General features: G+C 52.7%; 1 protein-coding gene across 6 annotated transcripts in view; it reads left to right on the forward strand.

Annotated features, from left to right (window-relative positions):
* The window catches only part of SH3RF3 (SH3 domain containing ring finger 3), a 224,441-nt gene that overhangs the window by 30,397 nt on the left and 166,555 nt on the right, over positions 1 to 27,489 (forward strand). The window lies entirely within an intron of this gene.

Below are 27,489 nucleotides of genomic sequence, written 5' to 3' on the forward strand. Positions count from 1 at the left end.
CATATTCACTGAATTAATAAATGAGTTAAATGTTGACTTCATGGAAACTCCTGAGAACTTTGGTTGGGGGTTATCTTCTCAGCATAAGATATAGAAATTGACTTTTTGTGTGTGTACAGAGGTTTTGGAGGAAAGAAATGTGCTTTTTCTTTTAGACTGTGAAAATACTGTGTGTGTGTGTGTGTGTTTGTGTGTGTGTGTGATTTTAACTAGGATGAGATTCTGTAAGGAAAATGGGTTCCTGTCCGTTGAGACTGGAGGAGCCTAGAGGCAGCTGGGGCGGCAACGGCAAGGCTGGACTGTGGACGTCTGACCAGGGAGGTGGACGTCTCACCGCAGCTCTGGGGAGAGTCAGGATCTAATTCCCTTCTCTGGTTCTGGACGTGAAGCCAGGGAGTAAGAGGAAGATGTAAGCAAGGTGGTCCTGAGACTCAGCTCCTGGAACTGAGCCTAAACTCCTGCAGCAGGTGAAGATGCAGCATCCTGCGTCCATGACTTCCCCGAGTCCTGGTCCCGGAGCTGGGGCATCCCTGGGGCTCTTACCCACCAGCCCAGGGCCCTCCTACCCTTGAAGAGTTCCTTGTGGGAGGAAAATTGAGGTGCCAAAGAATCACCGAAGAAGAATCCAGGACTATGGAACAAACCAGAGGCTGACTTGTTCTGGTTTTTTGAAGGCTCTTTTGGTTGTAAGAAACAGACCCACCCAGACACGTCAGGTGGTGGGAGTTTGTTGGAGGTTCCCCTGCGTGGGGACCTAGCTGAGCACTGGGCCCAGGAGGTCAGGAGCCCCGGGAGAACCCGGCCGAGGGCGTGTGCCCGCCTGCCAGCCTCCCTCTCCAGCCGTCCCCCGGCTGACCACAGCCCAGCCCTGTCTGTGTGTCCCCCCACCGCCCCCATCTGCTCAGTCTCTGCTTCTGCTGCCTCTCGCTCAGCCCACATTTCCTGGCTGGGCAGGTGGTGTCCTGAGTCCAGGTACCAAAAAGGACCCACATAATGGCCTGGAAAACTCTTTGGTTTTGAACATGTGCAGGTAACTCCCCCAGATAAAACCCAAACCCATGTGACGCCTCCTCCCCGCCAATACACTATTTGGTCCTTACAGCAGCTCTGTCAGGTCAGGAATAGTTTTTCCGGGTTACAGATATGGAGGTGAGGCCCAGAGAGGGCAGGTTACCTGTCTAAGGTCACAGAGCTCATAGGAACCCAGGCCGTCAGTGTCTTGTCGCCGGGGCCTGCACTCTCTGGGACATCAGCCTGGAGGGCAGGCTCTCAAGTGACCCTGCTCCTCAGTCACTGCTGGCGGTGGGCTCCTCAGCACTTCAGGCCTCCGTTTTCTCATCTGTAACTGGACACGAAACAGTCCTGAGTGGGGTTAATGACATGGTGCGTGTCAAGCCCGTGCTATGCCGCAGACCTGCAATTTCTGAGGACGTGGTGTCACGTGTTCCGCTCAGGGTGCTGCTGGGCCGACTGTGGTGTCTGGGCAGATCCGTGTCCCCCTCTAGGGTGGTCTTTCCCTTGGGAGTTCTGGGAGACGTGTTGTCAAACCTTTATCAGCGGTCTTTCTCTCCCGTCTCCCAATGAGTGGGTTCAGGTCCTGGTCATCAAAATGACAGGTGAGAGGGTGGACACAGCAGGTGTGGTCGGTGCTGCCGTGGCCGGTTAAGGGGGACGGGAGGGGTGGTGGCGCTGGTGTCCCACCGTCCTGCTGCCCCCGTTGCTTGCTCAGGCTCCACTCAGGGTCACTCAGCCGTCGTAAGCAAGCACGTCCCCCTCCAGCCCCCCTACTTGTGTGGGTCCCCCTCACTCTACCTGAAGCAGGCCCTCCGCCCAGTTCTCCCTCTGAGATGGGCAGGGCCATTGGTCAGGGTTTGCAAGGGGCGGGGGGGACTCTGCCACCTTCAAAAACATATTTGCCCATCAAGGCAGCTGAGCGTCCAGCGGGACACCCAGCAAAGGTCCATGTTTACACCCAGGCAGGTCCCAGGAGATGGTGGCCTTGTCAGCTGTGGAAAGTGTTCACATTTCCCTTTATTTCCAGGTGCCCCTGACAGCCTTACACGCAGGTCGTAGCTGTGATTAAAACACAGGACCATATGTTGAGCATATGGACACCAAGTGGAAAAAGCGGGGGATGTTGGCGTGGGATGAATTGGGAGGTTGGGATTGCCATACATACATTACTAATAAGAAAAAAATATCAAATTGTATGCTTTAAATATATGCATTTATTGTATATCAATTGTATCTCAATAGAAATTCTTAAAGAAAAAAAAATTGCATAGCATGAGAATTGGATAAGTTAGGAACTTCCCTGGTGGCACGGTAGATAAGAATCCGCCTGCCAATGCAGGAGAAACAGATTCGATCCCTGGTCTGGAAAGATCCCACATGCTGCAGAGCAACTAAAGCCCGTGCGCCACAACTACTGAGCCTGTGCTCTAGAGTCCGTGAGCCACAACTATTGAGCCCAAGTGCCACAACTATTGAAGCCCACACACCTAGAGCCCATGCTCCGCAACCAGAGAAGCCACCACAATGAGAAGCCCGCACACCACATCGAAGAGTAGCCCCTGCTCACTGCAACTAGAGAAAGCTCTGCACAGCAACGAAGACCTAACACAGCCAATAAATAAATTTTAAAAAGGTAACACACTTCTAAAAAAAAATAATTGAATGAGTTAAATAATTAAAACAATAGAACAGTTTCTAATAAAAACAAAAAACAAAAAAAAAACCCCACAGGACCTACGGATCAGTGTCGGTGTCCCGTCCCCTTTGTCTGGGTCTGAGTTACGTCTGCAGGATAATCATGTCAGCGGGGTAGATTATATTCCCTGGTGGATGCTGTGTTGCATCTGGAATGTTCTGCTGATTGCTCCTGGGGACTTGAAGGGCAATTGATTTTCTGTGTATCAACCAGAATCGTGTGGCAGGATGTGTCGTCAGGTAAACGGTTCTTCCTGAAACAATGTAAATAAAATCCCATGGAAGACAAATTCAGTGTGTGTGCGTTTTTTTAAACTGTAAAAGGTTGGATTGCTAGAGCTTCAGTGAAGAGTGAGGGCAGCTGTGTTTGTTCTTTGGAAACTGGTTTTAAATCCTTATCTGAAGAGCCAGTTGTTTTAACAGAACCGAGGAGGATGGCATACTTAGGGACAGAGCACTGTACTGAGACGTGCAGAATCCCAGGCCAGGCAAGTGGGTCTCTTGGTGTTGGAGGTGGGTCCCTGCCATGGAGGGACAGCCCGGAACACCCCAGTTCACCTCAGTTCTAGCACAGGGCTCCGGGCGGAAAAGGCTTGCTCTGAATGGGACATGGGGAACTTTGTGTGTTTCAGACAAGCAGCTCATCCAGGATGTGACACCATGAGTTCATATGTTAGGTGGGGTCATCTTACAGTTGACTTTCTGTGTCTCAGCAGGAGACGGGGGCGGGGGGTGGCATCTCCTGTGTTACAAGGTCCCCGGGCCCTGGTGTGGACGCAGCCACCCTGGTGTAGACGACGGTCCCCATTGGCTCCATCCCCCTCCACACAGTCTGGCTGTCCTGAGCACCTCACAACACCCCCTCAGCTGCTGGGATGGCCGGTCCACATGTAACCCAGGGTCATTGCCTGTGCTTTACCTCTCTCAGTGATTGTAACTCACAGGAAGGACCCTGTCTCTGATCCTTGGAACCTGCCTTTCAGTAACTTCAACCTTAGGGCTAAGAGCTGCCACCATCTCCATCCTGCAGATGAGGCCCCTGAGGCACAGAGAGGTTGAGTGACTCACATGAGATCACACAGCACTGAGAGATGGGGGGAGGTGTCGGGTCAGAGTGCATGCTCTTCCCGCTGCTGTGTGGTCCCCTTGCACCCAGCCATACAGAGAATAAAGTGTGGGGCCAGTTGCTCAGACTCTGGTTCAGGGACTCTCTCATGCTAAACATTTCCAACAGCTGCTGAAACAGAGGAATGTCCCCGCCCCCAATGAACCAAAAGGCAGTTCTGATTTTGAGCGGGTTTAGGTTGGGATAGAGACCCCTGTGCGGTCATTGTGGGAGCTGATCCTCTTCACTTTTCTTCTGGTGGAGGGAGGCTGGGCATGTCTCTGAGGGGAGCATTTCCTTCCGGCCCTGGGAGGACCGGGGAGGGGGCCATGGGAGGGGGCCAGCTCGATGTCACTCCCATTGTATCCAACCCCCCGGCTGAGTGTAGTAGCTTCCCAGCTCCTGGGCCGGAGTGTAGTTGTATTTTCAGTAAACTTGTGGTTCCTTGGGCCAATTTGTTTTCCATTTCATGACATAAAGGAACGTTAGAGCTGGTTGGAAACTTAGAGGCCCCTTGGCCAACTCCCTTCCTGTCTCCCGGCCCTGCCCGTGGCCCCCCTAAGTCCCTGCAGCACTGTGTCCTGAGTACCGTGGCTGCTCTGTGCTCAGAACCTGGAGGTGAGGGTGATAGGGCCCTGACCCGTGCACCCCCACTGCTGATGGAGCTTCTGTTATCTTGGGTTGAGTTTCTAAAGTCGACTTGAAATTCCAGTGATTTCCCCAATTTAAAAAGTTTGTCATTCTGATTTAACTTGTTTAGTGTTTTGTTCTAGAGGGTAAAAGACAACCATGGACTTCAACAATGACACGCAGAAAAACTTAGACTGCTCTTGAGATCACACATATATGCATATGTGCCCATTGTGGTGGAGGCTGCAGTGTGGGCGCCCCTCCACTCCTGAGCGGGACCCCCTCCATTTCGTTCCACGTCCTTGGGTGGAGGCCGCACCCCGTGCAGGTGGAGGTGTGCTCCCTGCGGGGCCCTCTGTCTGATGAGCAGGAAGATGGTCATGGTTTATGAGGAGGAGAACCCTGGGCCCAGGAAGGGGTCCCTGCTGCCAGCCTCAGGTCCCACCTGCCAACTGCTGACTCTGGCTCTTGCTTCTGTAAGATCTGGACACAGAAAATAACAACTGCCAGGTCTGGAGTGTGGCTTTCTCTGTCCTCTCTCCCCCTCAGCTCCAAGGGGCCTCTGTCCTCCTGGGACCGAGACATGTGGGCCACACGCCTGCACATCAGGCAGGGCTGGACAGCGTATGACGTGAGGTGTCCAGGGAACCTCCCACCCCCAGAGGGGAGTCAGACGGCTTTGCTCCGTGAGGAGGGGAATCTACTCTTGTCCCGGCCGCCTGGGGAATGATTAATCGCAAAGTGCTTCATTCTGCTTCGGATTTTCACCAGCACATCACGCGGTGCTGCTCTCATTGTGGCTTTTGAGACTTTCTGAGAGGCACCAGTTGCAAAAGCAAAACATTACAATTTGGTTATTTATTGACATTGGCGAATACAATAAAAATGGTGCCTACTCTCCAGGCTGCTCCTTTAAGTGCCATTGAAAGGGAGAAAGTGTTTGCTTTTCTGGGGCATTTATAGCAGCTGGCATTTGTTCTAGCACTTTTTGTATTTAATAAAAGAATCTGAAAATACGTTTGAAGTACTCTTTTCAGTCTGAAGAATAGAGGCTTCTTCTGAGAAGGAGGCAGCACCCCCAGTGCATCCAGCTTCCCCAGGGCCAGGCCGGAGGGGGGACGTGGGCGGGGACCCCGAGCTCCAGCTGAAACCCAAGGCTGCAGGAGCCTGCCACCTCCCTGAGGGCTGAGTTTTTCTGGACAGAAAACTGCGTCCATGCCCCTCGGTGAGGCGAGGGCTTGGGGATCCTGAGGGTACCTGGTGTGGGGCCTGGTTCTGGGGGAGCCCTGGCCGCAGCCTTTGCGTGTAACCACCAGGCTCCGTGTGCCTCACAGCCCGACAGGTGGGGGTTATGTGCTGGACCCCCCCACTTTCTATGTCACCCTTGGGAAAAATGACCATGGCAACCAGATTGGAGTTTCTCTACAAAGAGTTTTGTTTAGTGAAATAAAAAAGCCTTGTTATTTAATCAGTGTTCTCCATTTTTCATACTCTCCCACCAAAGGATTTCCTAGCAAATCACAAATATATACCCTGGAAATAGATCAATTTGATGTCTTATTAAATAATCAAAGTTGAAATTAAAAGCCCAGAGAAACAGCTATTATGTTTGCATCACTCCTGGCTACTTGTCCAGAGTGTCCAGAGGTTCTGTCTTTTGTGAGCCCCGAGATGCCCCCCCACCCCCCATTGCACCTCCAGGCCCTCCAGCTGCTGGTGGAACAGACCTCGGTTTCAGGTGCAGCATGGCTGGCGTCAGGCAGGGGTCATGCCCTGCACGCGGGTGCAGGAGGCTGAAAGCAGCTGGGGCTGTGGGTCTTGAACCATCTGTTCGCGGCCGTGATGAAGGACACACAAGAAGGGGAGCTTCTCAGGGCTTCCTGCCTATGTCGTTGCTTTAAACCCTCCTATAATTGGGTGGTTTTGCTTTGAGTAGTGAGCTTTAACAGAGGCGGCAATGAAATTGTTTCCCTCGATTGCAGTCACATCAGCGTCTTATTTTTATAGGTTGTTGCCGGTGGGTTGTAAACTTCCAAAATGTTGATTCTCCTGCCATGGAATTTCACAACACTGTTGTGCAGATGGTTAGTGGGGACAGCAAGTTACCAGCCTCTCCTGCACCTAATTACGTGGTGGTGACTGGTGCATGTTTGTCTTACTGTTTTATTTCCACAGCCAGTGTGCACTTAAAGTCACCTGCAAACTGTCTAAAAAAGTTCACTGTGTCTGGTGTCTCTTCTTTTTCCAGTCCAATGGCCTGACACCCCTGGGATGGGGTGACCAGTAGGTGTAACACTGAGGCTCAAATTAATCCTTTTTTGAGAGTCATCAATTCAGAAAACAATTGATTAGACACGTGTGGTATGCAAATTAGTATGCTATACATAATGAGAAAATATAAGGTACTATTTTGCCCACTAGAAGAAAATATTTTTGCGGGGGAGATAACTCTGATTAATTTAAATAATTGCTTAATATGGAGTCAGCAAATCTTTTCTGTAAAAACCAGCTGAGAGGGAGTCAAGGAAGGGAGGGAATACGGGGATATGTGTATAAAAACAGATGATTGAACTTGGTGTACCCCCCCCCCAAAAAAAAAAAAAAGAAAACCAGCTGAGACATATTTTAAGCTTTGCGGGCACAAGTAGTCTACCTCTGTTGCGGTAGCAGGAAAGCGGCCATGGACAACACGCAGATGAGATTGGAGAGATGGGGAAGATTGCAGGTGGAGGGGGCATGTGTGAAGTGGGGTGGGGAGGGCGTGAGGCAAGGGTGATGCCCTTGAGGGGCAGGTGGGGAAGGCGTGCCCTTAGGTCTGTGGGTGGGAGGGTTTTTGGCTGACAGGGCAGGAGGGGTGGTTGTGAGACAATGGGGGTGTTTGCTGACCCATGGAGGGCCCATGAGGATTCCAGCGGCCTGAGGGTCTCTGCTCAGGGCTTGGTTTTCTTGACCCTTGAGTCCATATTGTGAATCCTGTTGAGATGAAAGTAGGGTCAACTGTGAATCCATGAGTTTGGGGTGGCCCCCACCTGCATTATTGAGCTGTTTCTGGTCATTCTCAGCAGCCTAGCAGTGGGGAGACCCCTGCCTTCCCACCCAGAGGGACTGGGACACGGTCCCCTTGTCACATCGCTGGACATGCAGGCCTCACCCACATTTTTACATGAGGAAATTGTAATTGAGGAAAATGCCGTCCGGAAGAGGGAGGTGATGCCCCAGGTATAATGAGCCCCTTCTTCCCACCCACACTGAGGTCGGAGGATGCCCACGCCAGGGCCTCTGTCACAGGGTCAACAGGCATGAGGTGGACCTGGTGGCCAGGCCGGGACTTCTTTACGGTTAGAAAAGAACCACGCTTTGAGTTATTGAGGCCAGGCTTGTGGTAACCTTCGTTTCTATGTTTTCAGCAGAACGCCCTCTGCTTAACGGGAACAGTTGAAAGTGGTGCTTTTCTGGTGGATAAAGGGGGCCCAGCTCCTCCGACCCGGCTGCCATTTTGAAGGAAGCAACGTGGAAACCATTGACCTTGTCTGCCTTGTCATTTCCCAAATGCGGAAATGGCAACTGAGGTCAGGACGGGCTGGTTTACGGTCACTCCGAGCTGGCTCCTTGGGAGCTGTTTACAGGTGGCACTGACTTGCTTGGTGGAAAGGCCACTTCACTTCTTTGTGGTCATGTCTGTACCCAAAAGGGACCCATCACCGGCACCCAGCCTCATGGGGATGTTTTGGGGGAAATCATGGCTTACCAAAAAAAACCACAAAAAACCAACCCAAAGAGTGATTTGAGATGTTTAGATATAAAAAGCAGGAAAAAGAGTTTTAAAAAAATCTCTTTTCTTGAGCAGGAATCATTTTCAAAATGTAGAGTGTTTATGGCATTGATTGCTGCGGGAAAAAGACTTTGGTTATTAGGATTTCATTAGCCTGGTGCACATTGTGCTGGCTTGGATGAAGTCACTTGTATGCAGATGTGGTAGTTTCTGCAGCTGCCAACGTGGTCCTCAAGTTGGGTTTTATCTTGAAATGGCTCGAAACCGTGGGATGGGAGGAACCCATCGGCCCAGGGTGAGAGAGGCGGTTCACGTGTGCATTCCAGCTGCAGATCGCAATTTCTACCCTGAGCTGTAGTTTCCAAGGCCTGACTTTAAAATCTGGAAATGTGTTTCCATCCCTGGCGCTCCAGGGCGACCACCCCAGTGGAGGTCCGAGCAACAACCCACAAGCTCTGACTTTGGCAGTTGTGAGTAGACGCCGGAATCACTCAGGTCACCGTGCGGGGCCTGAGCACGTGCTCGCGTGTCTCAGTTCTATGAATTTTTAATTTACGACCTTCTTTCACGAGATGCCACATCAACTACGGCAGCCGTGTTAAATTAAGGGCAGTTCACACAAAAGGAGCACGGTGACAGCGGCCCCTGTGACTTGGAGCCGTGCAGCCTGGGAGCCGGGATACAGGTCTGTCGAGGACTGAAGCGGCAGTGTGGAGAGAATTCACTTAGCCTGGTTCAGAGGTGAGTGAGCAGAAGTTATAAATTGAAATTATGAAGAAAAATGTCTTAATACTTCTAACCATTGGATTTTGGATCCCAAAGGACATACATGCCAGAGGCCTCACTGTCACAGAACTGGGATCTGATTGAACAATTTGTGCTCCCTAGGAAGAGAAGCTGACGGAGTTAAAAGTATATCCCTGGTCATCCCTCCTATGTTTATGTTTTTTTCTTTTAATAGTTTTATTGAGATGGAATTCACATACCATACAGTTCACAGAGAGCGTGCAGTTCAGGGGCTTTTGTCCATTCAGAGACATGTGTTACCATCACACAGTCAGTATTAGGAAGCTCCATCACCCCAAAGTGATCCTCTGTCACCCCGTCCCTCCCGTCCCTAGCCCTGAGCCACAACTGGTCTACTTCCTGTCTCTAGATTTCCCTTTTCTGGGTTTTCATGTGAATGGGACAATACAGTATGGCCTTCTGAGACTGGCTTCCTTCACTCAGATAAGGTTTTGCAGGCTCATTCATTGTGGCAGGAATCAGCACTCCACTCCTTTTCGCACCTGAGTAATATTCCGCTGTGTGGTTAGTACCACGTTGTGTTTATCCATCACCCGTCGATGGACGTTCAGATTGTTTCTACCTCTATGTTTGCTCGTAACAATTGTACAGAAAGATAAGTATGCACCATCCATTCTGAGACTGAAATCATTCTTTTTCTCCCATGAGAACTATGGCAATTAAAGGGAAAATATTGGGTCAAACTAAGGGTCCGGTGATGCCAGGACCCTCCCGAGGTCTCCAGCCAGTGAGCAGTGATGGCTGTGTAGAGTCCAGGTACCACCAGAGGAGAGGAGGTTGTAAACAAGCTCTGAAGCTGCAAAGCAGCCTCTTCGGCCTGTGTGCACATGGCATGCGGGGTCTCTGTGTCACGACGTTCTGGTAAAAGGCCCCGGGGTTCTGGGTTCATGGACAGGGGTTGTAGATGGGCTGCACTGAGCCTCTCCACCCTCATCAGCGCCCCCCAGGAAGTCCAAGCGCCCACGTGGGTCAGCTCCCACCTGAGGGGGGGACCCTGACCCTTTTACCCACAGGAAGGCTTCCTAAGCTCAGGCTGCGACCCACCATGCAGCATGCAGGCTCTGGGTGCCGTCCCCTCCTGCTTCTTGAGGCAGGCATGTCATGCCCTGGTGGCCCATCCTGGTGCAGGCTCACATCCCTGCCACTGGCTGATGGCCAGGCAGGTAGTCTGGGAGAAGTGGAGGCGAAGGGCTTCCCTGCCCTGTCCAGGCAACCTGGCCTGCAGAGCACAGTGTCTGCTGCTTTTCCGAGCGTCCAGCCACGTCCTCACCTTCTCCCGACCTGGCTTTGAACAAGCTGTTTTACTTGGGAACTCACGTTCTCTGGAGACCTGCTTAACTCAGTCCCCGTTTGCACCTAACTGGCATACGTGGTGGATTTCTCTCTCGTTGGAGCTATTTTTGGGTTCTTTTCTGAAAAGATGCCTCTTTCCCTGCAGGCAGCCTCTGACCGTGCCAGATGGCTCTACTGTTGCGTTTTGTTTTTCTGAGCACTTGCTATTTTTATTTTTTTAGGTACTCATTTAACCCAGAATTCTGATAAGGTGTTTAAAATAGCCTTTGGACCTCCTGTGGGCTGCCTGGCTTCTAAAGTTACTCTTCTGCCTTTTGTCACCCCTTGACTCTGGGGCAGAGCAGTCAGGTTATCGGATGGTTTCCCTCCTCCAGCTGACTTGCCATGTTGCCAGCGCCCGTCCCACAGTGGAAAGTGCAGTGGCGTGTCCATCTTCGGGCCTTCCGGAAGCTTCCGGGGATGTGTGTTTACTGATCTGTGGACATATGCTTCTCAGAAGCGGGAATCCCTGGATGTTAACCGTGGACAGCAGGTGTCTTTAGGCCGTGTTCTTCAAAGCATCTCAGAGGCCAAGCGCGATCAGGTGTCACTCAAGGTCAAGAACTGGTCAGCCAGGGTGGAGCTGGCTCACTGGAATCCCTGTCCACCCCAGAAGCATATCAGGTGGCCTTTTGGGTGGTCATTCCCTGGGCCCATCACAGGCCGCCTCTGGGAGGGGGCGGTGGAGGCTGACTGCGGACTGTGGATGCTGTTCCCCACACGTCTCCCCCCCCCCCCCCCCACCGGCTCATGCTGGGCCACCCTCACCCTGAGGCCCCGCAGTTTGCCCGTGACTGGGGTCCTGCCCTGGCGTTGTGGTCATTTAATCCCTGGTGTGCAGCCTTCGGCCTGCCTGGGACCAGCTGCTTAGAACGTGTGCTGGGAAGGTTGCAGCTTTGCCCGTGGGTGAGGGTGGTCACGGGACTGGATTTGGACAATGCTCCAAGGACCAGCCTCGCAGCTGCGGGACCGTCCCTGTGCTGTGATCGCAAGCTCAGCTGAACCTGCCCTGGGGTGACTTGTGCTGGGTGTACGGGGGTGTCCCCAGCAGGACTGCCCCCCACCCTGCCAGGCCCACTTGTGCCAGAGCTCAGGGGAGTGACCGCACTGCCGCCAACAGTCTGACTCCTGACTTTTGGGGCATGACCTTGGGGGGGTTCCTGCACTCGGGTTCGCAGAGCCGGGGAGCACGGCAGTGCCTTAACCGGCAGGGCTTCTGTGGTCCTGGTCGCAAGTGCTCTGCGTGGATCCATTAGCCGCCGCTGTGTGCGGAGCCGCTGTCTCCCTTTTCGTGGATGAATCCATAGGCACAGGAAGAACATGCAGGGGTCTCCGTGTGCCTCCTGCCCCTGCTGCAGCTCCCAGCGTCCACTGCGTAGTTTGGAAGGGAGGGTCTAGACCAAAGTGCGTTTCTTTCTTGCCCCTGCCGCATGCAAGCTCCTTGTCCTCAGATGTCATCTCTAGGACCGCATGTCTTGTCCTCAGTAAATGGGGAGGACCAGGCCCTCCTCCTTCCAGGAGCAAACGAGGTCCTGTTTGTGGATGTGACTCGGGACCCACACAGCCACAAGCCCAGGTGCCACAGTGGCAGGTCCTCAAGAGGACTGGAGCTGGGGTTTCATGCCCTAGTGATTTGTCTTTGATTTGTGCTTTTGAGGCACAGTGGGCACGCCGGGATGTGGTGCCTGGGCTCCCATGTGGTCCTGCCGCCTGGCTGGCCCCCCCCAGAGTCCTGGTGGGGCAGGCATCTTTGAGGCTCTGTGCTACCTCCTGCCCACAGGCCAGCATGAAGTACCGTAAAAAAAGCTACGCTGGGAGGGGGTGTGTGGAGGAGGGCTTCAGGAGAAAGGGGAAAGCCTCTTTCCTGCCATTTCCACAAGGGCTCCCATTTGGTTTCCCCTGGGTCCCGTGGAGTGTGGATGAGCCTGGGCTGACAGCCTCAGCAGGGACGTGTCCAGTGTGGCAGCTGCCCTGTTGGGGGACTCAGCAGCCCTGTTGGCTTTGGGGGCAGTCAGGCCACGTAGGGTCCGCTCCCCACAGGAGTGTGGGCCCTGAGCAGCCCTCTTGGAGGTCCCTCCCGGATGCTGGGGACGGTCACTTCTGGGACCTTCTGGGACTGTAAGTGACATTTGACTGCATGGCTTGTACATGAAAAAATAAAGTAAAACACATCCTCATCTCACCCTGTGAGATCACAGATGCAGTATCGTGCGTGGCGGTAACGTTTATGGCCCTAAGGGATAAATTCTCGACAGTGCGAGACAGGGGTTACTTAAACACCCAGGGGACAAATAACCTAAAATAAGACTCAGAGCTGGGGTGGGGAGGGGGCACCACAGGCTGCCTCACAGATCGGGGCCCCGTGATGCCCCAGGGACTTTGTCAACATCTAGGGACAGCTTGGTGGTCACAGCCCATGGGGTGCAAGTGGCATCTGTGGGTGGGACCAGGATGCTCGGCCAGAGCCTGGCACTGAGGACCCGAGAGGGAGGCAAGAGCCGCATCTGTCCCTGAGGAGACTGTGTGCAGCTGCCCTGGTTGGGGAGCCTCTGGTGGCGGGGATATTATATATTGTTTCCACGTTCTCTTAAGGCAGCCCTGGGGGTACGGCCCATTCCAGTTTACAGGAGGACAGAATAAAACCTGAACTCCAGACCCCTGTCTGCAGAGGCCACACTGAGGGGTCCCGACGGGCCAGTGGGGTTAGGGTTTTGCAGGAGGGCTGCCTGCAGTTTGAGTCCCTTTGCTCACAGACACTCATGGACCGTCACAGCCTCCTCGGCCCCTGTGGGCTGTGGCACGGAGACCCCTTTTCCCGCAGACCGTGCTCATCGTCCTCACCCTTCCTGGCTTTTCCTGGCTCTGCTGTGGCCCCATGTCCCAGCTGGTCAGGGGCCCCGAGCCCCTGCCCTGGGCTGTGTCCACAGCCCGGACCTCAGCCCTGCTGTTGTGGTCGCCTGGCCCCCTCCCACCCCAAGATGCTGACGGCTTCATAGGTGAACCTGTTACAGGGGCCTCCCCGGCAAAGTGGGGCTCCTCCCAACAAAGTGGGGGCTCTGGGCTTCTCTGGTCAGGAGCACGGTGGGGCCCAGGCTACATCCCTGACCCCCGTCCATCAGGGAGTGCGTGGCAGGGCAGGTGAAGAAAGCAGGGGCAGCTGTCTACGTGGGGGGCGCACCTCTGTCGGGAAGTGGCTTCCTGGGTGGATGGCGCAGACCCAGCTGCGGCCACAGAGCCCTTGCTGGCCCTGCCCTGAAGCGACGGGCCTTCTGGGAGCGTCCGCCATGGCCCCACGACCCTAGCCACACTGAGGACGGGGTCTGGTTCCTGTGCTGCCGCTGTTCAGAAGTGAGTCTCCTGTCGCGTGGCTGGCATGGCTGTAGCCACGTGCTTCCCATGGCCGGTCCTCTTCCCTGTGGTGCAGCCGTGCCTGAGGCCCATGGTTGCCGTCTGTGCCCCTGGCAGTGGGGGAGGGGGAGGGGCAAGTCCTCCGTTTCAGTTCCCAGGCCCCTGGACCGCTGCGGTTGCTGTCTCATGAAGGTCCCCTCTCCCTCTGCCCTCTCTCCCTCCTCGCGTCCGGTTCTTTGATCAACTACACAGCGGGGCTGACCCTACAGATCCTCTGGTGGTGCCCTGCCTGTGTGGCGCTCACATGCGCAGATGGCAGTGTTGGGAAGATGTTCTGAATGTGAGAGTCAGAATATTCTGCGGTTGAGAAAACGTCAGAAGGCTGTCCACAGAAGGCCAGAATTTCCACCTCACACCAACCTGCCATGAGCATTTTCAAACGAGGAAAGAAGATGAAAGAAAAATCCGGCGAAGCCCTGTATCTTCATCTCTTGCATTCAAATTCAGTTAATTTTGCCACGATTGCTTTTGCTTTTAAGCCTGTCTGTCTGTCTGCCCATCTTGGATGAACTTTCATTTTGCAGACACTGCGTTGCCTCATCTCTGAGGAACACGCGAGCGTAACACTGTCATCCCACTAAGAACCAGCAAGAACTTCCTAATGTGGTCAATGTCGGATCAGTAGCGAACATCTGGTCCACGTTTGGGTGTTCCCCGCTTGTCCCTTAAAAATCTTTCTGTGGGTTTTGTTAAAACGCGGTTCATTCCTTGCTTTTCCTCGTTATGCGGCTCTGGTCGCTCTGATTCGGACCAGGGCTTCTCAGCTGCACTTGTGCTTCCCAGCTGTGCAGGTAAACACCTGGCCTCCACCCCTGGGATGTCAGGCCGCCCCCACCGTCCCAGAGAGACCACAGGGGCGAGACGCCCTGTGTGGGACCCAGCTCTGGGGCGTGTCTCCAGCCCTGCTCTCCGAGGCCTCGACCTGCTCATGACACCAGGCCCCTTGTTCTGTAAAAGCCCCGTTCTGAGTTTGTGGGTCATTTCAGTGGTGTCGTTCTCTGAACTGGAGGTGGGGGCCAAACCAACGTCTTTCTCACGTCCCAGGTAAATAATTTTGGAAGCTTAACCTTAAAATTCAGCAACGTGTGTGACTGTGTTCACGATGAGAATAGCTTTGGGGCACGTTCCTCACACGTGGTGGGGTGGCTGCCAAGGGCCACCTGCCTTCAGGCTTGGCAGGGCTGGCGTCTCCTGTCTGGGCCGGGCGGGGTCCTCTCCATGTGCCTCCCAGCACCCACCTGTGGAGGTGACACCTGTGTGAGCGGCACTCCTGGACCTTAGCTGACGTTCCTCCCCTCCTCCTGTTTTCCATGGAAACCAGCTGCAGACTGTGGGTTATTTGTGCACTTAGAAGAAAAAGTAGGTGTGTGTCTACCTCAGCTCCGTGCAGTGCCGAGATGATCATGTTCTCTTTCTAAAAAGTGTTTGGAGGCCTGGTGGCCGTTGGGACTTTCAGGATATCACCTGGACACGGAGGTTGCTCGGGCCTCGGGTACCTTGTGACTGAAAGTGTGAGGATGGAGTTCTGCTCCCCCTTCCTCCCCCTGCAGAGGTCCTGCTCAGCATCGGACGTCGTTCCCTGGGCTCGGTGGGTTGTTGTAACCACGGTCCTGAACCGGGGGCTTTATGGTCACTGCGTGTGCCGGCCGCGCTCCGGCTCGAGTTTGCCTTGGGTTAGGAAGGTCTCCTGTGTTTGGTTGTGCGTGAGGCCTAGGAGCTGGGGCGAGACCCTCCTGCGTCGTTAGGAGGGAAGGGTGGGGGCTGAGTGCACTGAGAAGGGGGCGAGGTGCCCAGTTTGGAGGTCTGAGTGTCAGATCTTATAATTACACCATCCCTTGTCCAGTGTAAATGGAGAGGTCTGTTTACAACGGCTCAGTTTTATAAGCTACAGTTATTATTTCTGGGTCATTCTGGGGGCTGGTAATCATTAGAGTAAGCCGGGTATCTGATTAAATAAAGAATTTGTCTCTAATTTATGCCAATTTAAAGATGTCTCCTGTGTTCTCTTGTCTCTGGGGGAGGGGAGGCAGGTTGCTATGGAGACGGCATGAGAAAAAGTGACAGCAAGAAGGCTCAGCTTCGATTTTGAAAATATTGGTGATGCAGGTAATTATATTGAATATATGTAATAATGTCATGCAGCCAAGTCATCTGCCTTGGAAACGTGTGTCATGGAATTTTACGGTGAAACAGGGTTTCCATGAAGAGTAAGATGCTGTCTGTGTGTTGTGGGGATGTTGTCATCATGAACGATAAAGGTGTGATTGTTCTGGGGGGGCGGTGGAGGGGGGGGACAGCTGCCATAGGAGATGGTGTGTTGCCCATAGAATTTGGAAATAAAGCAGTTCTTGTAAGACTCACCTGAGGCTGAATTGCATATGTGATTTTGTCAGTGGCTAAAGTCAGCTTTACTCTGGTTAATCACTGATTTTGATCCATTTTCTTTCTGTCTCATATTAATTAAACTGTATCTCACATTTAGGGGACCAATTTAACAAACTGACATGTAGCTGTTTCCTTGTGTCCTCACATCTCCCGTGTTTTGGTAGTTTTGTTCTGGTTTGGAATTCTGTCTTTTGTTTATGTGCCGTTGGAGAATCCTTCCCAACCCAGCCACAGTTTTGTAATTCTGATGCGATTTAAGAAAAGAGAGGGCTTCACTGTGGACCAGTTCAGCCTGACAGCTCAGCGAACATTTATTGAACACCTGTACTGGGTGCTCAGGCCATCTCCATGGAGCTCACGCTCCAGGTTCAAGTTCCCGGGGACATAAAGTCACTGTCCCTGGTTGGGGGGGTGTCTACCAACACAGCCATCGGTTCCAAGCCTGGGTTTTCTTTAACATCTTTATTACTGATGTTTGAAATACTGTAAACAACCATGTAATGGAAATCACAGATGATGCTACCTCGGGAGGAAGTATGACAGGAAGTGGCAAGGCTGCATCTGGGAAAGCAGAGGCCCGGCCTGCGCGGGGTCAGGGGACGGGTGTTAGGAGGGCTGGGGGCCGTCAATGGAGGTGAGTGAGCTGAGAACAAGGCAGTGTGGAGGGTGTTGAAGGGACAGAGTGGACTCATCATGGCCCCTTCTGTGCCTCTGCCTGGAAGCCTGAAGCCAGACCCTTGAATTCAAGAGATAACTCTCGGACACTTGCTCTGGGCATTGGGCTGACTCCACAGTCCCCAGGAGGGGCTGAACCCTGAGGGCACGTGGGAGGGTTCCGTGTGTGGTGAACGGGCTGGTCGTGGTGGCCCTGGTGATGCCCGGAATTGTGCCTGACAGACAGTCAGGGTCCCAGGCCTCCTGAAAGAGGAGCTGGAGGATGAGCCTGGGTTCCAGTGTGTCTCTTCCTTCAAGGAGTGGCCAGCCTGCCTCTGTCAAGGGCCTCACCCGGGAACCCTTCCCTGCTGGCTCCTGGGTCCCTGCTGGCTCCCAGGTCCCTGCTGGCCGGGCGGTGGGTTCTTCCCTGTGATGCTGGGTCCCCTGTGCGTCCCCATGCTTACCTCTCATGGGAGAACATTGCCCGGTTGGTTCAAGGATTCAGGGGAGGTGGAACTTGCCCGTGCGTACCTTCCTCTGAATCAGGATGTTAGGGAGCCCGGAGCGCGTGTGGTGTGGGGTCCATTTGGAACTGCGGGTGTGTTCTTGGCTCCTTCCTTGCCAGGGCCAGGAGGTCACAGGGAATCTGAGCCATTGACCCTGTGCCCCTTTCCGAGGGCTTGTTAATGGCCCTGCCACTGGCTTCACGGTCCTACGTGGTCATGGGGAGAGATGCCAACTGGTTAATCCCAGTGTCAGCCTCCAGAGGGGCATTTGTGGGCTCCGGTCCCAGCCCAGCATCGGCTTGTCGGCCAGGGCTGCCGTGGGTCAGCAGAGCCAGCGGTTGGGACACAGAGCTGGCTGCCCTGTGGAGGGGACAGGGTGAGACGGAGTCCACCTGCCCATGTAGCATTGGCCCCAGGGGAGCCAGCGTGGCTGCCTCACTGGCTCCTTCCAGGCCCCGAGCAACTTTCTGCAGGCCGCTTTAGCCCGGAATGTAGAGGAAAGGCGGTTCTAGGAACCCAGCCTGCATGCTCTTTACTGGCCCCATCACCCCCTTGAATTTGGGGCTGGAGGCCATGCTCTTTGTGAAGGTGGTCAGGCCCACATAACAGAGGAGGAAGCCAGGCCCCAGAAGAACAGATACCCTGAGCACAGCCTCACAATCACGTCCAGTCCAGCTGGGCCGTCGAGGTAAGAAAGAGCAGAAGTGAACCCTGAAGCCTTGGGGGAGGGGGTGGAGCTCCGATGCGGGGGCTGCCCGAGCCTCGGCTGCAGACTGGCTGAGACCCCTGTTCTGGGCAGGCAGAGCCATGCAATCACACATGCTAGAACCTGATGTAAGTTGAAATTGTGGTGAAACACACATAACATAAATGTAACCATTTTAATAATTATCAAAGTGTCCGCTTCAGTGGCATTAAGCACATTCACGGTTCTGCAGCCGTCATCTGCAGAACCTTCCCATCCTCCCAAACTGAAGCTCTGTCCCCATTAAACACTCACTCCCCACCCCCTCCCTCAGGTCCCCGGCTCCCACCATCTACTTTCTCTCTCTATGGATTTAATTCCTCTGGGGACCTCACATGAGTGGAATCACACATTATTTGTCTTTTTTGTGTCCGGCTTATGTCGCTGAGCACAATGTCCTCAAGACCCATCCGTGTTGTAGCAGGTGTCAGAATTTCCTTCCTTTTCAAGACCAAATAATATTCCATGGTATGGATGGACCACATTTCATTAATCCATCATCTGTTGCTGGGTTGCTTTTGCAAACATTTTTGTAGACTATACTGAGAGCAGTCACTCAGTACATTCTGGCTTTCCTTGACGCTTTGAACGCGTTTTATTCTTATTTTTAGCGTACGGCGTGTCCTTGGAGAACTGGGTGGCCCCACTGTAGATGCAGAGCTGGGGCTGTGGGTACTGCACTGAGAGTGAGGTGGCAGCCCCAGCTCCCATGAGAAAGTTGCCTGCTCCTCTGGGGTCACTGCTCGTCCTCCAGGCCTGGCTGCATCCAGCATCCCTGCTCTGACCTTAGTCTGCTCTGCCAGTTTCTTCATCTGGCTGAAGGTTGATGGCCAGGATGAGAAATGGGCGCACTCCTGTCTCACTAAGAGAGGAAGTCACCTCAGCCTTCCCCAAACCCCGAGCATCTTTAGGATGTCCACTTCAGGGCATCTGACCTCCCACATTGCACGTTTGGTGAACAGAATCAGTGCACAGAATGGGAACAGAGGCCTAAGGGGGAGTGAAATGGACCAACAGCAGGAGGAAGCTGGGGGAGCAGAGATGTATTTTAACACCAGATAACCATGGTGTAGCAGTTGACACAGATGATTGCCCAGCTGTGTGCAGTTAATGCCAGCCTGGCTGGCAATGGGGCAGGTGGGGCCCTTTTACTGGCCCAGCCATGGGGCCGAGGCTCTCTGCTTGCAAACCCCTGAGCCCTCGTGCACCACCAGTGCCTCTGGGTCAGGAGTTGGACCTCACAGGGCTGGTGTGTCACACCCAGTCGTCTGTAGCAAATGCAGCTGTGGCTTTAAGAGCAAAGCCTTTGTTTTTGGAAGAAAGCTGGGACCTTCAGCAAACAGGCCCCATACCTCTTGACCTAGGCTGCCTCTCTGTGGAGCTGGGACCCCAATTATTCCTGCAGGTCTGGGCAGGGCCTCGCCAGAACGTGCATTTCTAACAAGGGAGAGGGACCCTTGTGTGTGTGTTGGTGCTGGCATCTGTGTTGTCCCTTCTGCTGGTTGGGGACCACTGATCTGGACCCATCCCTCTTTTATAGACGGAGGAGCTGAGCTCACGGCAGCAGGGTCTCCCCAGGGTGCAGGGCAAACCCCAGAGCTGGACAAGAGCCAGGCTCCAACTCCATTCCGGGGCTTCTCTCCTGACCTGGGACAAGCAGGTTACAAAGGGCCAGCCTCGCCCAGTGCCGAGCACCAAGGAGGTGAAGGGGCCACAGGGAGGTCTCAATTCACCATGGACGTCAGTGCAAGCCTTGGTCCCCACTCTCCATCTGCGACGTTATTGACACATTGGAGTTATCAGAGCTGTCGCATGTCCCCGGTTTACCCTCAGGACACTCCCGTGGGTGCTGATGGGCCAGGAGGCAGCCCCACTGTGGACACGAGAAGGCAGAGGTCAGGAGACTGGTTGGGGGAGCTGGGCGTGTTCAGCGCTGACCCCACGCTGATGCCTTTTCTCACCTCTCACTGCTTAGCCTCAACTGGGCTCTTCCATCACCGTCTTGACCTCCCAGCCTCTCTCGCTCCCCTGCTGCCCATCCCTGGTCATGCTTCTCAGCATGTGACACGCATGACAGAGTGGGGATGGGTGTCAGTGAGGTGGGTGAGGGGTGATGGCGTGGTTGTCCTTCTGGGTGGGGAGGGGCCACGGGCCGGCCTCTTTGGAGCCCTCATGAGCTTCACCCTGTTTACTCCACCAGAACCAGGTGGGGCGTTGCCTTCTCCCCAGCATCTAAGCTTGTGAACAGCTGTCTTTGCCTTTCTTTTCTGATTTTATGCCCCTTATGGGGACTGGCTCTTCATTCTTGGTTGGGGTGCTATTTGGGGCTCAAGTCCTCATGTAACTGACCTGGATTTGGATGGTTTCTAACTTGCTGTCAACTAGCGTCCGCTTGATTTTCCATGGCGAGTTCCACCCCCTCGTCCCAAGCCTCACCTACATCGCGGGTGGGGGGCTCCATTGCCTGGAGAATCAGAGGGTTTCGGGCTTCATCAAGCAGAGTCACTAACAGACTTTTGTTTTGATCAGTATTGGGTTTCAGTTCAGTATATTTTCCAAAGCATTTTTTTTTATAACTGTGTAGTTTCCGCCTCTTCATTTTACCAAGTAGAATGTTAAAAAAATTTTCACCATCATTTAATAACGAACATTTTATATCACAAAAGTAGAAAGTACAGCCGTTTCTAGTTAACAAAGTAATGGAGGTTCTAGCCAGAGAAATTAGACAGGAGAAAGAAATGAGGCGTCCAAATTGAAAAGGAAGTAGTTTATTTATGTCTGCAGGTGACATGATCTTATGATAGTAAACCCAAGATAACCCCCAAAAGATATTTAGAACTAATAAATGAATTCAGCAAAGTTGAAGAATATAAAATCAACACTCAAAATTCAATCGTGTTTCTATGCATTTGCAGTCAACAGCCCGATAAGGAAATTAAAAAAAACAATTCTGTTTAAAATAGCATCAAAAAAGAGTGAAATACTTAGGAACAGATTTAACCAAGGAAGTAAAAGACTTGCACACTGAAAACTACAAAACATTTCTGAGACAAATAGATGGAAAGTCATTGCTTGTTCATAGACTGGAAAACTTAATATTTTTTAAGATGACAGTAGTTCCCAAACTGATCTACAGATTCAGCACAATCACTATCAAAATCCCAATGGTGTTTCTTTACAGAAATAGAAAAGGCTCTCCTAAAATTCATGTGGACTCTCAAGGGATCCTGAATAGCAAAAAACAATCTTGAGAAAGAAGAACAAAGTTGGAAGACTCACTTACAGATTTTCAAAACATATCACAAGGCTACAGAAGTGAAAACAGCACATGTACTGGCCCAAGGAGAGTTGATAAACCAATGGACCAGAATGGAAAGGTGAGGAGTAAACTCACACATGTGTAGTTAATTGATTTTCAACAAGGCCATTCAGTGAGGAAAGGACAGTCTTTTCAACAAATGGTGCTTGGAAAGCTGGATGTCCCCATGCAAAAGAAGAAAGTCAAACCCTTACCTCACAACATATACAAAGATTAGCTCACACTGGATCAGACACCTAAACTTATGAGCTAAACCCAAAACATAAGAGTTTTATAAAACACTTAGAAGAAAACACAGGTGAAAATCTTCATGATCTTGGATCAGGCAATGACTTTTTAAGTATGATACCAAAGCGCAGGCAAAAAAAGAAAAAATAGATAAATTGGACTTTATCAAAATTAAAAACTTATGTGCATCAAAGGACATGATAAAGAGTGAAAAAACAGCCCACAGAATGGGAGAACCATTACAAATTATATATCATATATCTGATAAAGCAGGGGTCCCCAACCCCCCAGGATCTAATACTTGATGATCCAAGGTAGAGCTGATGTAATAATAATAGAAATAAAGTGCACAATAAATGTAATGTACTTGAATCATCCTGAAACCATCTCCCCCCCACCCCGCCCCCTCTGTGGAAAAACTGTCTTCCACAAAACCAGTCCCTTGTGCCAAAAAGATTGGGGACTGTTGTGATAAGGGAATGATATCCTGAGTATAAAAAAGAACTCCTACATTTCAACAACAGGAAAACAAACAAGCCAATTAAAAAATGAGCCAAGAATTTAAGTAAATGTCTCTCCAGAGAAGATATACAAATAACCAATGAGCACATGAAAAGATGTTCAATATCACTAATCATTAGAGAAATGCAAATTGAACTACAATCAGATAGTACTTCATACCCATTAGGATGGTTACTACCAAAAAAACAGAAAATAGCAAATGTTGAGGATGTGGAGAAATTGAAACCCTTGTGTACTGTTGGTGGGAGTGAAAAATGGTACAATTGCAGTGTGGAGGTTCCTCAAAAAATTAAACATTGAATTACCATATGATCCAGCCGTTATTCCACTTTTGGGTATATATGCAGGATCTGAAAGCAGGGACTTGAAGAGATTTGCACACCCATGTCCACAGCAGCATTATTCACAACAGCAACCCAAGTGTCCATCGATGGAGGAATGGATAAACCAAATATGGTCCATCCATACAATGGAATTTTAATCAGCATTAAAAAGGAAGTAAATGCCGAGACGTGGTACAACGTGGATGAACCTTGAGGACATTGTGCTGAGTGAAATAAGCCAGTCACGGAAGGACAAATACTGTATGCAGCCCAGAGTCGTCAAATTCATAGAGACAGAAGGTAGAATAGAGGTGGGGGGAGAGGGAGGAGTTATCGTTTAAGGGGTACAAAGTTGTTTGGGAGGACGGAAAGTACTGAAATGGTGGTGATGCTTACACAACAGTGTGGATGTGCTTAATGCTGCTGAACTGTGACTTACAATTATTAAAATGGTCAATTTTATGTTATATATATTTTGCCACAATAACAGCATTATTTTAAGTAGAGAAAGCACAGCTGTCCCTGACAGAAGACACTAAGCAACCTTATACACAGAGAAGAAAGGAGGCATTAATTTTGAATGGAGACAGATTGCAAGATAAAACCTTAGGTCAACGTATGCAGCTACTTTCTTGACGTGAGATTCTTGGCTTGGGGGTCCGTGGCGGCTGTGCAGGGTTAAATCAAAGCCGGGTTGAGTCATCTGTGTGGAGAGGTGTGGACCCTCTGCCCTCCTCACATCCCACATGTACTGTCCAGAGAAATGGGACAGAAGGGTACAGGACTGGTTGGGCCTCGGACCACGGTCAGGCAGTGACCGTGAGGGGCTGTCCCATCTCGTCGTGCGCTAGGGTCTGAGCAGGCATCAGCCCTCGGCCACTGTCCTGCCGCAGCTCCTGCGTGGGGCTGGGTCTGCACTGCGTGTGAGCCAGCCGTGTGCGCTCCGAGTGCAGCGGGGGCTCCGGCAGCCGGGGAGGAGGCGGGTTGGCTTCTGCTCCCAAAACCCCGGTGCCAGGTGGGCCCATCGCTGCAGGTGCCAACATCCCAGTGTGTCTGTGAAGCTGGGTGATTTGCCTCAAGACTTCTCCATCTGCTAAAACACAAAACAAAACAAAGCGCATAGTGAATAAAGCACATTTCCCAATTTTCGGCAGGAAGTCTGTTTTCCTGCCACTACGTGGCATCCCCAAAGGCTTCTGACCGTGGCCTTCGCTGGATTGGCTAGTGTCCCGTGACTCTCTACATCGGTGGGGAGGGCGTGCTGCACTGGCTGGGGGCACTGTGGTCAGTGGCCACCCCTCTGGCCGGCAGATGTCCCGATCTGCTCCTCAGCCAAGGCTGGTGCTTCTCTGCTCACGACAGGGTGAAAGGAAGTGGCTGGAGAGAGGCCGGAGGGTGTGGCCTCCACCTTCTCTGCTGGACCCGGATGTGGCCATGTCTGGGAAGGTCCCGCCATCCCGCACGTAGTCCCACGCGCCCTCCAACAGGGCTGGTTGTCGCTGGGGCTGCAGAGCCTCTAGTGGCAGCTCCCCCTCCTACACTGACTCCGGGTGGAATCGTGGTTCTTTCCCAGACCTGATAGGCCTCAGAAGCTGCGGAGCTGCTGGCTTTGACTGAGTCATGAAAGAGCTTGACTCCCAAATTATTTCAGGCAGCCGCCCCAGGGAGGAGGTGCGTCCAGGTCAGACTGCAGGTCAGCAGCCGGATGGAAGATGTCGGGACTCTTTCCTCTCAACCACGTGCAGTGGAATCTCAGGGACGAGACGCGTGGACACTGCTCAGCTGCCCGCTTCAGAGTCCTGGCGGGCACGACCCAGCATGGCGGCCTCTCGATGCCACCCTCACCACACGCTCGCCCGCGTGACAGCGTTCCCTGTAACTGTGTGCACATGTGGTCTCTCCAGGCACATGCGTGTTAGTGCAAGAAGCGAAATTAAAATGCCAGCTCAGCTCAGAAAAGGACAGAGTGTCAGAGTTGGAACTGGCCCAGACCCTCATTTTACACAAAGAGAAACAAGGCCCAGGCCCCCTGCCACCCCCAAAGGGCGTGTGTGGCTGCAGGGAGTGAGCTTTGTTGGTGTAGCTGCTCAAATGTATCAGTCAGATTTTCACAGGAAACCAGGACCTGCTAAGTGTTATCACAGGAGCCCTAGAACTTATGTTGTAATTGAGCTTGTAGGTGTGGGTGTGGGTTTTCCATTGCCCACTGAGTCTAACCCTTTTAAGCAGCAGTTGCTTCTGGTGTGAAGGGAGCATGGAGCACATCAACATAGACGCAGGTGCTGGGTCAGCCCTGCCCACGGGCCTCGTGTGGCTCCTGAGCCATGAGATGTGGCTCCTAGGACTTAGGAACTGAATTTTAATCAATTACAATTGAAGCTGAAACATCTACTACTCGAGTGGACAGTTAGGGAGTTATAACACAATCTTGTCTTATTTTACCTTTAAAAAATTTTTGTTTAATTTTAAAAACAATGTTGTGGATTTGCAGGAAAGATCGGGTCTGGAAGAAGGTGGTGGCCGAGCCGACGTTTTACCGCCTATCTGGTGGTGGGCAGGGCTGGTGCTCGGCAGAGAGGCCACTGGACCTTCTGGCCTCAGTTTCCCGCATGTGGAGTGAGGTTCTAAGGCTTCTTCCAGTTCTGGGATTCTGCCCTGTCCCCTTCGTGGCTGCCAACGCGTCGAAGAGCTGTATTTTAATAGGAGAACAACACTCAGAGGCCGGCTGGGTGGGTAGCGGACAGCCCAGTGAGGGGACAGACCTGGAAGAGTGAGGACGGTTTCATGCTGTAGGTTTCTGGACTCTACCTAGGCCCCTCCTGAGGCAGGAAACCTGCATTTTAACAAGTTTCCAAGTGATTCTTAGGCAAACCACCCTCTCACTGGACCTTGAGAGCTGTGTGCCTGGCCGGTGCCGGAGCTCAGGGCATGGACAGAGGCTGGTCTCCCATGTGGGTCACCCCGAGTGCCTCTCCAGGACCAGCCAGCAGGGCAGCTTAGCTCCCTTCCTGCTTGAATTCAGAAAATCAGAAGTTTCTTCTCTTTCCTGTAAATACTCACAGGAATGAGAGCAGTTCCATGCATTTGCCCTTGACCTCACATTTGTTTTTATTGCTCAGCTTCAAGTTTGCTTCTGAAGAGACCATACCCTCACCTCCTGTGGTTGCAGCCGGCACAGCGAATGTGGTTGTGATATTAGAACGTCGTTTGTCATGAGAAGCAGACCTAGCCCTGGACACTCGTGCCCCACTAGTCTTGTCCTTTTCAACTCAGGCCAAACCCCTTTCTCAGGGTGTGGGGGAGGATGTGGGGGCACTGTTATCTGTCTTCCAGGTTATAACCCAGCTTCCAGGCCTGCTGTGAACATCTGTGGAGATAAGCTCCTTTGCGTCTTATTTATTTATTTACTGCTGATGTCAGAGTAGATGTGTGAAAATCAGTGAGCTTGTTTAGACGTGACCACCAGTTGATTCACATGTAGTTATGGAAACTGGCGCCAAGGACCCTGCCCGATAGGTGGCATCACTGTGGCTAAGTGCGCCTCCTCATCTCCTAGGACGTCCACCAAACCAGCTGCAGTCGTGGCCCCTCCTGAGACTTCTTCCCGGGGCGGGTCTCTCTCAGCCCTCCTCACTTCTGTGTGATTCACTGCTCTTTCTTCATCTCCTCTCTTGCTTCTCTTCACTCGGGGACTCAGTTCAATCCTGGGCCCTGGTGGGATTTCCCGTGTGAAGGCGTGACGCTGGCTCCTGGGGACACGCAGACACACATGATGGGGTTTATGCACTGAGGGGTTTATGTCCCTGCGAGAGAAATACTTGGCTGTAGAACCAGGGCCCTCACGATTGCAAGAGACAGAAACCCTGACTTGAACCAGCGCACACAAGGAGAGAGAGAAAGGGGTGTTAGTAGCTCAGGTGACGGGACATCCAGGGTGGATGGTGTCTCCAGGGGCTGGACTTGTGCCCAGAAGTGCCCACATGACCTGGTTTCCTTTTGGAGCTGGGCCTCCAGATGACGCTGGTGGTTCCAAGGTCACCCCCACGGGAGGGGAGGGCATGGGCCTCTGTCCTGTTCCTGGGAGGCTTTCCCATCTTTTCTGGCAGCATCTGCAGAGCACAAGGTTTGTCTAGTGGTTGTGTGAGCCGGTCATGTGGCCACAGCTTAGATTTCGGTCCTGGGGTCCCTCTAGAAGCCGAGGGGATTCGGCCCAGGCCTCGGGGTGGCAGGTGGGCAGGAGTGGGTGTTGAGTAAATGCGGGTAGGTGGTTCAGGCACCTCTTTCTCTCTTGGGACTTGAAAGGAATTGCAAGGCCAGCCAAGATCAAGAGTGGTGGAGGTGCTGGACGTGGACGTGGACAGAGCCACTGGGGGGTGCTGGGCTGTTCATGGGTATCCTGGCCTGCCTGGGCCCTGACCTTCATCGGTACCTGTCTCCCTGGGAAGCCACTGAATGGGGGTCATCTCTGTGTGGAGGACTGCCCTCCCCCCAGCTCCTGGCCTTCTCCCCTCCTCTGGTCCCACCCCTCACAGTGTCCGCTCTTAGGCTGATGTCGGGATTCTACAAGCCTGTCCAGGTCCAGCTCAACTGCCCTTCTGGGAGAACCCCTGCCCCACCTGGCGGGAGTGGATGCCCCCTCCCCTGAACAAGTGAGGCTGCGGCCCCGGTCTGTGTGTCTGCGCTGAGTCCCCGAGGCTTCTGCAGACAGTGGCCCTGCCCTGGCACCGGAGCCTCTGATGCTGCGTTGCTGTGTGTCTGGCATGAAACCTGGTTCTCTCGTGACAGATACAGACAGTCTGGTTAGATTTTCATGCTGCAGGTTGTACACCTGCCGTGTTTGGCAAATGTTGTGCCGATTGCCTGTAATGCTGTCAAAATTCTGTCCTGGGGATGTGCCAGCTGGCAGGTGTCACCCTGTGTATGTCTGTCCCCCTGGGGCTCTCATTGTCTTATCAATGAGCAGGTGTGATAAACTGCTTGGTAGAAGGATCTGTGTTAAGCTGAGGATGTTGGGGACCAGTTCTGCCTCCACCCCTCCCTTTTA

The sequence above is a fragment of the Hippopotamus amphibius genome, chromosome 7 (assembly GCF_030028045.1).
Source record: "Hippopotamus amphibius kiboko isolate mHipAmp2 chromosome 7, mHipAmp2.hap2, whole genome shotgun sequence".
NCBI lineage: Eukaryota > Metazoa > Chordata > Mammalia > Artiodactyla > Hippopotamidae > Hippopotamus > Hippopotamus amphibius.